The sequence below is a fragment of the Schistocerca serialis genome, chromosome 2 (genome assembly GCF_023864345.2).
Source record: "Schistocerca serialis cubense isolate TAMUIC-IGC-003099 chromosome 2, iqSchSeri2.2, whole genome shotgun sequence".
Classification (NCBI taxonomy): domain Eukaryota; kingdom Metazoa; phylum Arthropoda; class Insecta; order Orthoptera; family Acrididae; genus Schistocerca; species Schistocerca serialis.
In genome coordinates this window covers 276,468,281-276,483,700 of record NC_064639.1, presented here as the reverse complement: position 1 = coordinate 276,483,700, position 15,420 = coordinate 276,468,281, and the positions used below count along the sequence as shown (strand labels likewise).

At 41.1% G+C, this 15,420-nt stretch overlaps 1 protein-coding gene across 1 annotated transcript in view; it reads left to right on the top strand.

The window, feature by feature from the left end:
- LOC126455904 (uncharacterized) overlaps nucleotides 1-15,420 on the top strand; it is a 290,245-nt gene that overhangs the window by 90,993 nt on the left and 183,832 nt on the right. The window lies entirely within an intron of this gene.

Genomic DNA, 15,420 nt, shown 5'->3' with positions numbered 1-15,420 from the left:
TCTAATGGCGTCCTACGTCCATCTTGACAAATGAAAGCTACCTATGCGTTGAACATAGTGTCACAGGTTCCTCCTCTCTACGTGACTCCAAGAAGACGACAACGACATTATTATTCTTACACTACTACTTATACAATGGCTGATTATCATGAAATCTCTGAGTTCTTCTTTACTAATTCTTTTCTGTGGCGGTTTCAGAACTCGCGGAGACAGATATTATTTCACAAATCTAGTATGTAGTCCTTTACAAATATAAAATATAACATAATTGTCACAGACTTAATCAGTGCCTATATATAAATAAAATTGTGATTGCATAGTTATAAAGCATGTTTTACCAGGAAACGTTATAAGCCATACCTAATGCCATGAAGAAAAAAGAAAAAAAGAAACGGGCAAAGCCTGTGCCTCGAACCAAAATGTCGCTGGATCGAATCCTGGTTGAAGCATGTAGTTTTCTGTCTTCGTTCTAACCAAGTCTTCACCTCTGAAAGATGTAAGGAGTCGCTAGAAACAATACATGGTTCGGATTCCACATTAAACAGTGCGTTCTCACTTGGATAACTGGGGTAGTTCTACGAACGAACGTGTTACCAAAGTGGTGTTCAACAGTAAGACTTGCACCACGCCGTTGAGCCACACTAAATTCTTATTATTATCACCTATATACATAATTAAGTTTGTGCAGGACCCTCAGAGTGCAAGCACTACTTACAATTGTGCGGTTTTTTTCATTCTGAAGATGTGGAGCGGTTATCTCTAGCGTGTGACTTACACGTTATTTGCTGGTAAACTAGAGAATTTTATATTCAACACATTTGTCGGTAAAGCCTGAAGATTTTTAGTGCAATACGGAGACTGGAGGTGACCTGTTCTGCACTGACGGTCCAGCAGCATGACAAAATCTTACAGATTTCAAATTTTCCGTCCACCTTTTCTAAATTTCGGCAGCGTCATAGGCGTAGCAGAAATGCGATCCGTTTTTTCAGGTTTTTTTTCTTTACCTGTCTTATGCTGTTCAGTTTGCTAACCCGACTGCGCTTCAGAACAATATTTCGCAGAACTATGTTCTGTCATTACGACATGTTTGTCTTCTTTCTATTCTGGGTGTAACATTGTTCCACTTGCACTGAGCGGCCCATTTCTGCTTCGAGGCAGTACTTTAGTAAAGTTAACTGCATCTCTCGCTTTCGTTAGCAATGTGTTCTGTCGAAACCTTTGCTCGGTTACATAGTCCGCTAACTTTTTCAGTGTTAGTTAACGCTGTTTGTTTTCTGTATATCGTCTGACCTACGGGAACATAGGTTATCGTACAGCTCCTACAGCTGTTTTGTTACTTTGAATGTTTCGCAGTCATTCACCACTTCATCCACCTTTGGTAACGACTATTATAACGAAAAATGCCAAACAGCTACGAAGTAAAGCAACTATTTTAAGCAGAAGTTTTTCTTACAACTGTCTGAACTGAAGCAAGGCAAAACCATACAACCTCCATATTTACGAGGTGCATTCAAGTTCTAAGGCCTCCGATTTTTTTTTCTAATTAACTACTAACCCGAAATCGATGAAACTGGCGTTACTTCTCGACGTAATCGCCCTGCAGACGTGCACATTATTCACAACGCTGACGCCATGATTCCATGGCAGCGGCGAAGGCTTCTTTAGGAGTCTGTTTTGACCACTGGAAAATCGCTGAGGCAATAGCAGCACGGCTGGTGAATGTGCGGCCACGGAGAGTGTCTTTCATTGTTGGAAAAAGCCAAAAGTCACTAGGAGCCAGGTCAGGTGAGTAGGGAGCATGAGGAATCACTTCAAATTTGTTATCACGAAGAAACTGTTGCGTAACGTTAGCTCGATGTGCGTGTGCGTTGTCTTGGTGAAACAGCCCACACGCAGCCCTTCACGGACGTTTTTGTTGCAGTGTAGGAAGGAATTTGTTCTTCAAAATATTTTCGTAGGATGCACCTGTTACCGTAGTGCGCTTTGGAACGCAATGGGTAAGGATTACGCCCTCGCAGTCCCAGAACATGGACACCATCATTTTTTCAGCACTGGCGGTTACCCGAAATATTTTTGGTGGCGGTGAATCTGTGTGCTTCCATTGAGCTGACTGGCGCTTTGTTTCCGGGTTGAAAAATGGCATCCACGTCTCATCCATTGTCACAACCGACGAAAAGAAAGTCCCATTCATGCTGTCGTTGCGCGTCAACATTGCTCGGCAACATGCCACACGGGCAGTCGTGTGGTCGTCCGTCAGCATTCGTGGCACCCACCTGCATGACACTTTTCGCATTTTCAGGTCGTCATGCAGGATCGTGTGCACAGAACCCACAGAAATGCCAACTCTGGAGGCGATCTGTTCAACAGTCATTCGGCGATCGCCCAAAACAATTCTCTCCACTTTCTCGATCATGTCGTCAGACCGGCTTGTGCGAGCCCGAGGTTGTTTCCCGGTTTGTTGTCACACGATGTTCTGCCTTCATTAAACTGTCGCACCCACGAACGCACTTTCGACACATCCACAACTCCGTCACCACATGTCTCCTTCAGCTGTCGATAAATTTCAATTGGTTTCACACCACGCAAATTCAGGAAACGAATGATTGCACGCTGTTCAAGTAAGGAAAACGTCGCCATTTTAAGTATTTAAAACAGTTTTCATTCTCGCCGCTGGCGGTAAAATTCCATCTGCCGTACGGTGCTGCCATCTCTGGGACGTATTGACAATGAACGCGGCTTCATTTTAAAACAATGCGCATGTTTCTATCTCTTTCCAGTCCGGAGAAAAAAAATCGGAGGTCTTAGAACTTGAACGCACCTCGTAAACATTGTGCGTTTCAGACAAACCATAGGATTCAGGCTGCTATGCTTTTACATCGTTTTACGAAGTCTTTACCTTAAATTTCTGTTGTTGTCGTATCAGTGCTATTTAAAATGCCATTCCTCCATTGATTTAATAAGCACTTACAGTTTTCCTCACAATGAGCTATCTCTCTAATGGAGTTATTTCCATAAATGAGTGTTAGATTTAAGCTACTTGAATGTCTTTTGAGCCTTATCATCTATAGTAGGGGAGACGACCATTCTGCTTTAAGTCTCAGCTGCTAGTTGCTAGCATCTCAAAATCTTCCTGATGCCAATTGTTTCCATCTACTTTTTCTTAACTTCCGTAAATTTAAACGCATTCTGGAAAAGTACTGAATTACTGCTCCACGTGTCTGAATAAAGTAACTGGCGTTCTTAAAACTTAAAAATAATATAGCTCCAGCTATGCACATATTGTATGCCAAGCATGACTATAACACAATATGTAGCTTCATTTTTCATCATGCTTGTATATGTTATAGTGGAAGTGGAAGATTAGAGAGGGTAAAACTCCCCTAGTGGATGTACACCATCACTAAAATGGTCAGTGAGAGCTTACCATAAACTGCAAAAAATACATCCACTAGTGAAAGTGAACCATCGCTGTACTCGGCTAGGGAAAGTGTACAGTAGCATATTATCCATTAGTAAAGGTGTACCATCGCTGCTTCCGGGCTATTTATGGTGTGTCCAATAATGCTACCACCCATCAGCATGAATGTGCTTGTCGTCAACTCGTTTTTGTTATGTTATACAGCAGTGCAGTTATGGTTGACAGTAGTGCAGTTACAGTTTACAGTAGTGCAGGTATGGTTGAATCAGTGAAGTTCTACGAACATCTTATAGTGGAACGGGGAAATCTCAGTCATAATTCTGTCTTAATGGACAGAGAAAAGTATAAGTCACTTACCAGAAAGGCTATATCCCTAAAATCTGCCGGCCGTAGTGGCCGAGCGGTTCTAGGCGCTTCAGTCTGGGACCGCGCGACCGCTACGTCGCAGGTTCGAATCCTGCCTCGGACATGGATGTGTGTGATGTCCTTAGGTTAGTTAGGTTTAAGTAGTTCTAAGTTCTAGGGGATTGATGACCTCAGATGTTAAGTCCCATAGTGCTCAGAGCCATTTGAACCATTTGAACTAAAATCTGGACGAAAGAGGGACGGCAACGACTACAAGTTTATGAAGAGATATGAAGTGCTGGAAGTGAATGGCGTAATCAAATTAATGCAACCTGTAACTGAAGAAAATAAGATTAAATACTATGTTTATGATGAAGAACTGTATGATATTCTCCATGATGCTCTTGTAATGACTGACCACGGTAGGCGTGACCGAATGATGAAATGCTTGAAGTCAAAGTTCTGTAATATGGCATGCAGAGATGTCGAAATCTATCTTAGTTTGTGTGAGCCATGTTTACAAAAGTAGAAAGGTCAGGAAAATGGAATAGTAGTGAACCCAATGTTGTTCAAGGAGCTTAATTCCAGATGTCATCGACTTCCAATCGCAACCAGATGGAGATTACAAATTCGTATTGGTTTATCAGGACCATCTCACTAAATTCGTTGCTCTCAGGCCACTGAAGTCCGAAACAGCTGAAGAGGTATGCGAAAACATTATTGACATTTTTACGTTGTTAGGCGCTTCCTCAGTATTGCAGTCTGTCAATGGTAGAGAGTTCGTTAGCAAAATAATGAGTAGCTTAATTGAACTATGGCCCAATTTTAAGATTATCCACGGTAAGCCTAGACACAGTCAGATCCAAAGCAGCTTAGAGCGAGCAAATCAAGACATAAAAAATATGCTAACTATATGCATGCAGAAGCTCAATACTGTGGAGTGGAGCCGCGCATTAAGATTTGGGTAGGTAATGAAGAATAGCGCTGTATATTTTGGAATTAAAAGATCTCCGTATGAAGTGATGTTTGGCTGCCCTCCGAAACATATATTGTCTTCAACAAGCTTACCTCCTGAAGCACTGATGAACCTTCACTCGGAGGATGACATTGAAAATATAATTAATCAAGTGAGTGTTAGCAGTGAGACAGGGACTGAAACGTTGCAGGATAATGATCACAGTAAATCTCCATTGCAAGAGGATAACATACCAACAGGAAAAAGGTTGAGAACAAAGAGAAAGAAACTATTCCTGACAATAATGACTACTGCCTGACTGATTTAGACGAGTGCTATTAAAAAACACAGAACGAAGCAAGCAGGAATGCGGCAGTGTTCAGATCGCTACTTTCCAACAGTGGGAAAGGACTGTACTGTGAGAGTTCCAGTTCCCAACTTCGATAGAGGAAGAGGAGATGCTAGATCGATCTTGGATGCCGTCCTCGAGCAACGGTATATGGCTTCTACCGAATCGGGACGAGAGATGGTGTGCTGAGCCAACAACATGCACAGTAATAAATTGTTTGTTTTCAAATAATTATGGCCGGGACGATACGATATGCCAATGTGGCTACAACTACAACATTTTGTTTCAGATACCAGTTCAGTACTTACCCTCTAAGAATAATCTCTGAGGAGGAAGTTCCACCAGAGAAAACGGTTGCCCTGAGGACAGTTGCGACGTCTCAGTCGACGGGGAGCGGCCAGGGATTCTTCAAATGCTGTTATCAACAAAAATGTCTGGCTCTGAGATGCTTTTGCAAAAACAAAAATTTATTGTGCAACTCAAAGTGCCATGGTGCACGTCCTTGCTGCAATAAATGAACTTTACATAGTATGACTCTGTTTTCAAGCTACAGGTGATAAATGCAACTTTCGAAGTACGATTGTTTTGTTATTACAGCCATGGTTCACATTCCTTACCTCTTGGCGGTGAAGGTATACATTCACTAGTGATAGTGCACTATCCCTAGTCAATGTGTATTGTGTGACAGAACTGGAATCAGTAATACACTTTCACTAAATGGGCCAGTGAAGGTGCACGGAAACTTCCACTTCCACTATAACATGCACATCTTGAAAGCTGTCTGTATAAAGTCCAAAAACTGTGCGGATTTCCGACAGATTCTCCGAACATAGGCGCAAATCGTAATTTGATCTCGGTCGTAGTGCTAGGTGTGAACGACAATGCAATTAGGCGGCCACATGGTCATGGTGTAGTTGTATGTATACCAGCGTGTGAGGTGTGGAAATGTGTATATGGTATTCATAGATAAGGCTAAAACAAGGAGCTACTGGTTTCAGAATGAAAGTAAGAGCACCTTCATTGCAATTGAGTCATTATACGATCAGGAAATTGTAAAGACAAAGCAAATTGTCATTTTGCACAGAATATCTACAGGTTTCTCGTACTGATTGTATATACGTAATGGTGGTACGCAAACTGAAACTGAGCGAAAATCCATACGCGCCTAGAAACAGGATTCAAGGTATTGACTGGGTGCTGTATTCGGACATGTAAGGCATTCAGGGAGATAAAACTTCAGTGATGATGTATTTTCATTTAGTGATGTGTCTGTATCCATTTTTCCAAGGATCATTTTGCAATGATAAAGAAGCTGTCAGCTTAATAAAAGGAAGAACGTCATACATAAAGACACAGGAAGATACACAAGTGTTTAATAAGGAGAGCACAGGACAGGTGGCCAACCGAGGCCTTCTTTAAGGAATCATTCAGGCATTTATCTAAGACGTTTCGGGAAAACTACGAAAAATCTAAATCAGGTTGGTATGAGACCCATGATTTAACAAATGCACTATCTTTGACGGGCTAACTAACACACAGTACTCATACACCTGTATATATTACTTGAAACAATTTGGTTTAGTAACATTTCTTAACAGATATCATGTCATCCTCTAATTTCTTCTTGTCAGTGTTTTCAACATATTCCTTTGCTATCCGGTTCTGTGCAGAATCTCCTAATTCCTTACCTGATCAGTCCACCTAATTTTCAATATTTGTCTGCAGCACTACATCTCAAATACTTCGATTTTCTTCTGTTCTGTTTCAGCCACATTCGTGTGCCATTATCATACAATGCTGTGCTCCCGACGTACACTCTCAGATATTATTTTCTCAAATTACGGCCTATGTTGGACAGCAGTAGGCTTTTCTTGGGCAGGAATGCCCTTTTTGCCAGTGCTAGTCTCCTTCTGATATCCTCCTTGCTACTATTGTTATAGGTTAACTTCATCTACTTCGTGACCATCAATCCAAATGTTAAGTTTCTCACTGTTCTTATTTCTGCTACTTCTCATTACATCAGTTGAATGTTCTTGCAGTTCAGCAGATCTTGTAATTTTTCTTCACTTTCACTGAGGATAGCAATGTCATCAGCAAATCGTATCATTTATATCCTATCACCTTGAAATGTAATTCTACTTTTGAACCTTTCTTTTATTTCCCTCATTGCTTCTTCGATGGATAGATTGAATAGTAGGAGCGAAAGTGTACATCCCTTTCTTACACCCTTTTTAATCCGAGCACTTCGTCCTTGGTCTTGCACTCTTATTATTCCCTCTCGGCTCTCGTAGATGCTGTATGTCACGCGCCTCTCCCTGTAGCTTACCCCTATTTTTCTGAGAATTTCGAACATCTTGCACCATTTTACTATGTCCAATGCTTTTTCCAGGTTGACAAACCCTACGAATGTGCCTTGATTTTTTTTAGTCTTACTTCCATCATCAACCGTAACATCAGAACTGCCTCCCTGGTGCCTTTACCTTTCCTGAAGCTAAACTGATCGTCATTTGACAGACCCTCAATTTTCTTTCCCATTCTTCTGTGTATAATTCTTGTCACTAACTTGAATGCATGAACAGTTAATCAAATTGTGAGATAATTCTCGCACTTGTCAGCTCTTGGAATGTACGGAACTGTGTGGCTGATATTTTTCCGAAAGTCGGATGGTATATTACCAGACTTATACTCTCCACACACCAACGGGAATAATCGTTTTGTAGCCACTTTCTCCCCCTCCTCGCCCCCTCCCCTCCCAGTTATTTTAGAAACTCTGATGGAATGTTATCAATCCCTTCTACCTTATTTGTCCTTAAGCTTTACAATGCTCTCTTAAATTCAGATTCCCCTATATGTTCTAAATCAACTTCGTTTCTTCTTTTATCACGTCACCAGACAAGTCTTCCCTCTCACAGAGGCCTTCAGTGTAATCTTTCCAACTACCCACTCTCTCCTCTGCTTTTGACAGTGGAATTCCCATTGCAGTATTAATGTTATCACCTTTGCTTTTGAAGTCATCGAAGGTTGTTTGACTTTTCTATATGCTAAGTCAGTCCTTCCACCAAACATTTCTTTTCCAGTTTCTTCATATTTTTCATTCAGCCATTTCGCATTAGCTTCCCTGTACTTACCATTTATTTCATTCCTAAGCGACTTGTATTTCAGTATTCCTGAATTTTCCTCAACATTTTTGTACTTCCTTCTTTCATCGACCAACTGAAGGATTTCTTCTGTTACCCATGGTGACTTCGCAGTTACCTTCTTTGTTTTTATGTTTTTATTCCAGCTTCTGTGATTGTCCTCTTTAAAGATGTCCATTCCTTTTCAACTCAACTGCGTACTGAGCTATTGCTTATCACAATATCTATAGCCTTAGAGAACTTCACGCACACGTCTTCATTCTTTAGCACCTTTGTATCTGACTTTTTACGTATTGATTGTTCCTGGCTAGTTTATTAAACTTTAGCGTACTCTTCATCATTACTAAATTGCGTTCTGACTATATATCTGCTTCTGAGTACGTCTTACAGTATAGAATTCGGAATCTCTGTCTGACCATGATGTAATCTAAGTGAAACCTTCCCCTGTCTACCAGCCTTTAACACGTATGCCTCCTCCCACTATGATTCTTGAACAGAGTATTCGCTATTAGCAGCTGAAATTTATTATAGAACTCTATTAGCCTTTCTCCTTTCGCATTCCTAGTACCACGCCCACATTCACTCGTAACCCTTTCTTCTTCTCCTTGGCTATTCCCCATGGCTATTAGATTTTCTTTTCCTTTTACGTACTGCATTGCTCTTTCAATATCCTCATGTACTTTCTCTATCTCTTCATCTTCAGCTTGCGACCTGGGAATGTATACCTGAAACATCGTTGTGGTGTTGGTTTGCTGTCGATTTTGCTGAGAACAACCTTATCACTGAACTGTTCATACTAACATACTTTCTGCCCTACCTTCCTATTCATATTGAATCCTTCTCTCGTTATACCATTTCCTGGTGCTATTGGTATTTCCCTATACCCATGGACCAGAAATCCTTGTCTTCTTTCCATTTCACTTCACTCATTCCCGCTATATGTAGATTGAGGCTTTCTATTTTCCTTTTCAGATTTTCTAGTTTCCCTACCACGTTCAATCTTCCGACATACTCGCGCTGACTCGAGAACGTTACTCTTTCATTGGTTATTCCATCTTCTTCTGATGGTCATCTCCCCTGGATAGTCTCCTCCCGGAGATGGGGGACTATTTCGGAATCTTTTGCCAGTGGAGAGACCATCATGTCACTTTTTCAATTAGGGGCCTCTTGTCCTGTGGATACACATTATGTTTCTTTAATGCAGCAGTTTCCGTTACCTACTGCATCCTCATGCCGTTGTTCAAAGCTGTTTCTTCCGCCTTTAGGGGTCAGTTTCCCACCCCTAGGGCTAGAGAGTGCCCTGAACCACTGTCCACTCCTCCGCCCTCTTTGTCAAGAACGTTGGCAAAATGAGGGTGACTTCTTATGTCGGAAGTCTACGGACACCAATGCTGATTATTATTATTCAAAAGATAAGCGGTGGCGGGGTTTGAACACGTGCCCGATGACGTTTTAATTACTAATCAAAGGCGCTATTCGTGGACCAAGGGTGTATCCGAACAAGAAAAAATTACTCCTTTATTTCTTCAAAACGGGTAAAGTGAATTATTTTCTGGCACTCAACTCGTGAGACGGATGGCTATTTATGGAATTATCTCCTGGTGACTCAACGTGATTGCTCGCTGTGCGTCGGCGGATGCATCGAGAAAACAGGATTGCTTTCTATGAGGTGGTCTGTTTTTCCACTGACTCACAAGGGTAATGCTATTCTAACCGCACACCAGGCCAGGTATATTCTTTGAACTGAGCTAGTCACTTCGTTTGATCGAAGCACTGGTCAACACTTCCTTGAAAACTAAGGACGTGGAGCAGCGGTTATTTGCGAGCTGATTATCTGTGAAGAGCAGATACGCTCCAATCACGGTCACGTTTTTCAGTGTCCAAAGAGATTTAAATATCGTTTGAAGGAATTTCTTTACCAATACTTCAGTGAAGTCAAAAAGGAAGAACGCTAAATGATCCATCGATATTGCACTCCGCTTTCTCCAGAATAAATGATTAATACAACATGGCAATCAGATCCCCCACATACCAGTAACTTGTGTATGCTATAGCGCTATAGCCATTTTGAAAACGAACTGCTGTCTGGTTAAAACGTAGCTAATTTTTTCTAGGTGTTTACTTATATGTGTAATAAAAATCGTTTATAGTACTGACAAATGTCTAATAAATCTGTAGTTCTTTATATTAGCTATCGTTCACGTCTTCCTTACGACATTTGCGTTTTATTGTCTCTATTGCTATGTAACCATGCTAAGAGAATTTGTTCATTCATTGGCTTTCCAAATGGCCTAACCAACAAGTTCTAGTATACCATCAGGAACGCACCAACATTCTGTTAAACACATCTTCATTTCCGCTGATAAACTATAACGTGCATTTCAAAAATTAGAATATCTTACATATCAGTAAATCCGACAACCTGTCCATAAATTGTATTGACCACTTAGTATAACTGTCTTTCCAAACTTCTACTGTCCTCGCCTGCCTCTTTCATTATTTACTCTTTGTCGTTTCAGACACGCTCTCATAAAATTTTCGTCTTGATCAGCAGAGTTTATTTCATTTATATGATCATTCACTTTTAACTCTTTCAGACTTAACTAAATCCTCTCACTGTTAGACAGTTGTCTCCCCATCATCTTCAAGAGATATAAACACTGACTGCCGAAAAGATGAGGTACTCTCCATATATGCACAGATCAGCAGAACTCACAAAATTTCAGAGGAGTAGCTGACACTATTTGGCCAGATAGCGTCACATCACAGTGGTCGGAATGAGCAGTGGAGTGGTTGTGTGATCACACACCTCAGAGCGAACAGTATGCTGTCGACTAAGATACATGCAGGATTTCTGATTGTCGTTCGAGTCGACATTTCGCTGTAAAATGCTACATCGATAATAAACACATGCGCGGGAAGATGAGTCAGAGGGATTCACACTCCACCCGCAGCGTAGCCGTGTGACGTCATGAAAGACGGGGGTGCGATCCCACCTTTGAATCTACCATTACCGCCCCCTTACGGAAGTCATGAATGGTCTTTTGTTTTATTTCGGTGTCCAAAGGACACTCCATGCCGAATTGTGTACTGATGTTCTCTTTCGTAATTGCTGTGCAATTACTGGGTAATCCAATCTCTCAGCTGCGTATCCTCAGAATTTCTGTTTCATCTACTTTAAAGACATCTGAAATATTACTAGCGTAATCTGTCAGATCACTCAATGCAGAGTGTTTACATATTTAATTCACTATTCCCTTTTGGTTAGGAGAGCGCTCACCCACCTCTTTCTTGGTTACTGGATACGACGAAAAGATGCCATAGTTTGTGGCAGTTTACGCCACAGTTTTCTGGTATAGAAACGCACCCAGTTTGTGATAGTTACATTTCCCTCAAGGCCAAGGCGGAAAAGAGAGCACATCTGTTCCGTAGGTTACTGGTGACCCATCCTCAAGGTACCACGTCCTTTCCCGGTGTGATTAATGTCAGTGGTCTGAGTTCTCCTACATTGGTAATTAGGCCGTGGTATGGGTTACAGCTCCAGTGCTAATTGTGCTGTCTCACGTAGTTACTGTTAAATAGCTGGGGTATCTATGTGTATGAAAAAATATAAAAAGCAATGGAAACTTATCCCCGTAAGAACATTGAGAATCTAGAATTCATCAAGGATAATGAGTAGCTCTCGAATTTCAGAACTAGATAGCTGCCTTTATGAAAGTAGCAAGAGATCAAGTAGACAGTATTCGAATTAATATCAGCGATTTGATCTATTTCGTGCTTTGCAACAACTCAGTCTACGAGTGAGTAATTCGTGAGTGTATTCGTAATTTAGTTAATAAAAGACTCTCTCTCTGCGTTAGCCGGCCTGTGTGGCCGTGCGGTTCTAAGCGCTTCAGTTTGGAACCGCGTGACCGCTACGGTCGCAGGTTCGAATCCTGCCTCGGGCATGGATGTGTGTGATGTCCTTAGGTTAGTTAGGTTTAAGTAGTTCTAAGTTCTAGGGGACTGATGACCTCAGAAGTTAAGTCCCATAGTGCTCAGAGCCACTTGAACCATTTTCTCTCTGCGTTACCGCTAGTCCCGTAAAAGGCATCTTGACAGACCCGCGTGTCTTCACAATCTCCATGAAAGTTTCATACCAATTGATAATACTCCAGTTGCGGACAAATGAAAATGTTCGTGCAATTCTGAACGACGGGAAGCTTTTTAACCATTTCATGTTCCAAATGGAATGAGAGCTATCAAAATAAAAGTTAAAAAATCAATCCCGTCCGTAGTGAGTGTTGCAGACTATCAGACTTACATTACGTATATGAGCTAACTAACAGCTTCCTTCATACGGAATGAAACAAACCACAGTAAACGGAGATGTTCCAACTGACAATTTCGCATGCAGCTCATCCTAACTAAACGTAAACCTCTTTTTTTTTTACGTCAAAGCAGTAAGAAGAAGAGAACCGATAGCAAACAGGGCCAATTCAGCTGAAAGTCGTACGGTTGCTCTTAATGATTCCGAGACGGTAAGCAATAACGCTTAACATACAAAGATATTCTAAATGCATTGAATAATCATTCATTTCCGCCTTTAGGCGTACATGGGAAGGGTCAGGACGATTTAAGAACGGGAAATACTGATTGATTACTTTACATTCAAACCCACGCCAGTAGTATAGTTGATGGTGATAGAACATAACTGATACTAGCAATGTCGCGGCAGCAAACGGAAAAAAAACGAACGTCAAGAGGACGTTGCAACTGTGGTTGGAGGCTTACAACAGAAAACTCAGAATGTCCGCGAAGGAGGTCCTCCAATGTCCACTAGAGGGTGGCGCTCCAGAGCCAAGCCCTCAAACGTTATCAGTGGTATATCTAGCGGGCTCATCTGAGGACTGACCAACTGAAACAACAGAATAATCGCAGCTGGACACAACAGTGTCTGCTGACATAGGAAAGCTGAGACAGGTTTCTGCTGAAAAGCCTAAGAGAAAATTTCTGCAAGTCGTAACGAAGAGGGGGCACAATAATGCAATCAAAGAACCCACAGCAACTTCCATTAGGACCTAGGAGAAAGCGAGATTGGAGATATAACAATGCCTGACTTGGAAGCGATCTTCCAAGCCGAACGCCAATTGTTTGCAGGCAGTAATAAATATGGAAAAGAAGCACATAAACAGGACATTTTAGGGTCATGTAGAACCAAGTGGAAATATAGCAAAAGAGAAGTGACTCCCAATCTCAGACCAAAATACAGACTTATTACAGAATCGGGGACAAGTATTGACATCAGAAATGAAAATAAGTTACACAAGACCACAAAACGCAATAATGACCTATCACAATTATAATGTAGTTTAAATACCAGCAGAATATCAATTAAGTTAAAACTGACGTGTCTCCAATGGTTCTTATACGCAGCAGATGTAAGTGTACTGCAGAATGTCAGAACCAGCAATCTAGCTGAAATTGTAGGACAAAACGCAGTTCTCAACAGAACTAAAAGTACGATATTTAAGAAAAAAATGGTGTTCTGGTAGCAGAAACTGAGAGACTTTTAAGCCGCAGAGGAATATCAGCACAAACAGAAGGTACAATATTTGTAAATATGTATGCTCCGTCTGGAAACAGCTGTAGAGAGGCAAAGATTGTGTTTTTCAAAAAGGAAAGTATGTCTGCTTTACCAACAGCATGGACCAATTCGCATTTGGAGGTGATTCTAACAGTGCTATCAGCAAAAACGGTCAGAAACAAAATTTCGGCGGAGGCCTTGAACTAGAATACATGGTTGGAAATCTAACCCTCCGCTTCCACATTGAATAGTACAGCATCCAACGGTAAAAGGAGTGAATCGTCACCCCAGTATTTTATTTTGTACTTAATTGCAACATTACCAAAGTTTTAGAGTGAAAATTGGTCCAAAGTTATGTACTAACATTTCTTAAAATACAAACACTCCAGGGCAATTTAACATCGGTTATTAGGACATTGTGTTTTAAGAGAAACAAGCTATACAATTTTCTTCTCTATGGTCATTGTATGCAGACCTACAAAGTTTTACTCAAGCTAATACCACTTTTATGTCTCTATCTACAGAGCACAAATGACACCTTGTTTGCTTATACAGTTTTGTGGGTCTCTTTTCTTGATCTTGAGGGACCTTTATTCTTTTGGTTCCCAGAAGTCATACCTTCTCCGACAGCTCCCGTGACGAACTTTTTCTGTAGGGGCTTTTGCATGTGTGGTGAAGCAAGTTCAAATCCAAGCTTCTTTAGAAAACCTTTTGTTTTCATATGTTGCTGTGACTGTACTAAGGAAAGAATAAAAGCATTTATTTTTGTCTGGATTGCTGCGTGGTCCAAAATTCTTGCCCTCGAAACAGATTAGTGGTGTACAATTTTGCCCAGTGCCCCTTTGGTACTATTATGAAATTCTATGTTTCGTTTGTTGTCAGATCAACATAAAGAGCACTTCGCATAGCTGATAAAAGTACTAAAATTTTCCCTTTCTAGGAAGACAGACACAAGTGTTTTTCTTTTTATGAAAAACGAATTTCGACGATAGAACTTTCTTCTGTCTGGTAAGAAACTTGTTGCGATTTCCCCCTCATTTTTTCTCATCGTATTAACAATTACCATATATATATATATATCTGTCGGCAGGGTTCCTGGAGTAGTCCGTGCAGTTGCAATGACCACTGTGTCCGGATGGCTTAGTGGTCAGAGCATCTGCCCAACAGGGAGGAGACCCGGCTTCGAATCCCAGTCTGGCGCCAGTTTTCAGCTTTGCCCACTGATTTCAATGAATGGCCTCTAGCAGCCGATGTCTGTAATTCCGAGTGTCTTAGTTATCAAATTCTCTTTCGCTATCATATCTTTCAAAGATAAGGATGAGAGCGAATTATCACAAGTGGTGTTTCGACCTGTCCCAAGGTTAGTTGTAGACGGAGCTTTCACATGGTACGCTGACAGACTTTCGTGGCTGTTTCTAGACTCCTTCGCGACATGTGGAATAGGATCTGATACGTTATTATTTAGATGCAATTTTTATCATGTTTCGAAGAAACGCAAATACGGAAAGGACATTTGTCACGTAATCCTAAAAGCTGCTCATCAGTTATTACAAACATGTGAGGAGAATAACGAGAGCAGCAACTACCTGCAAAATCTATCCAGAGCTCACGAATAGGTGAAATATCACCTATTTTTCTTGGTCTTATCAC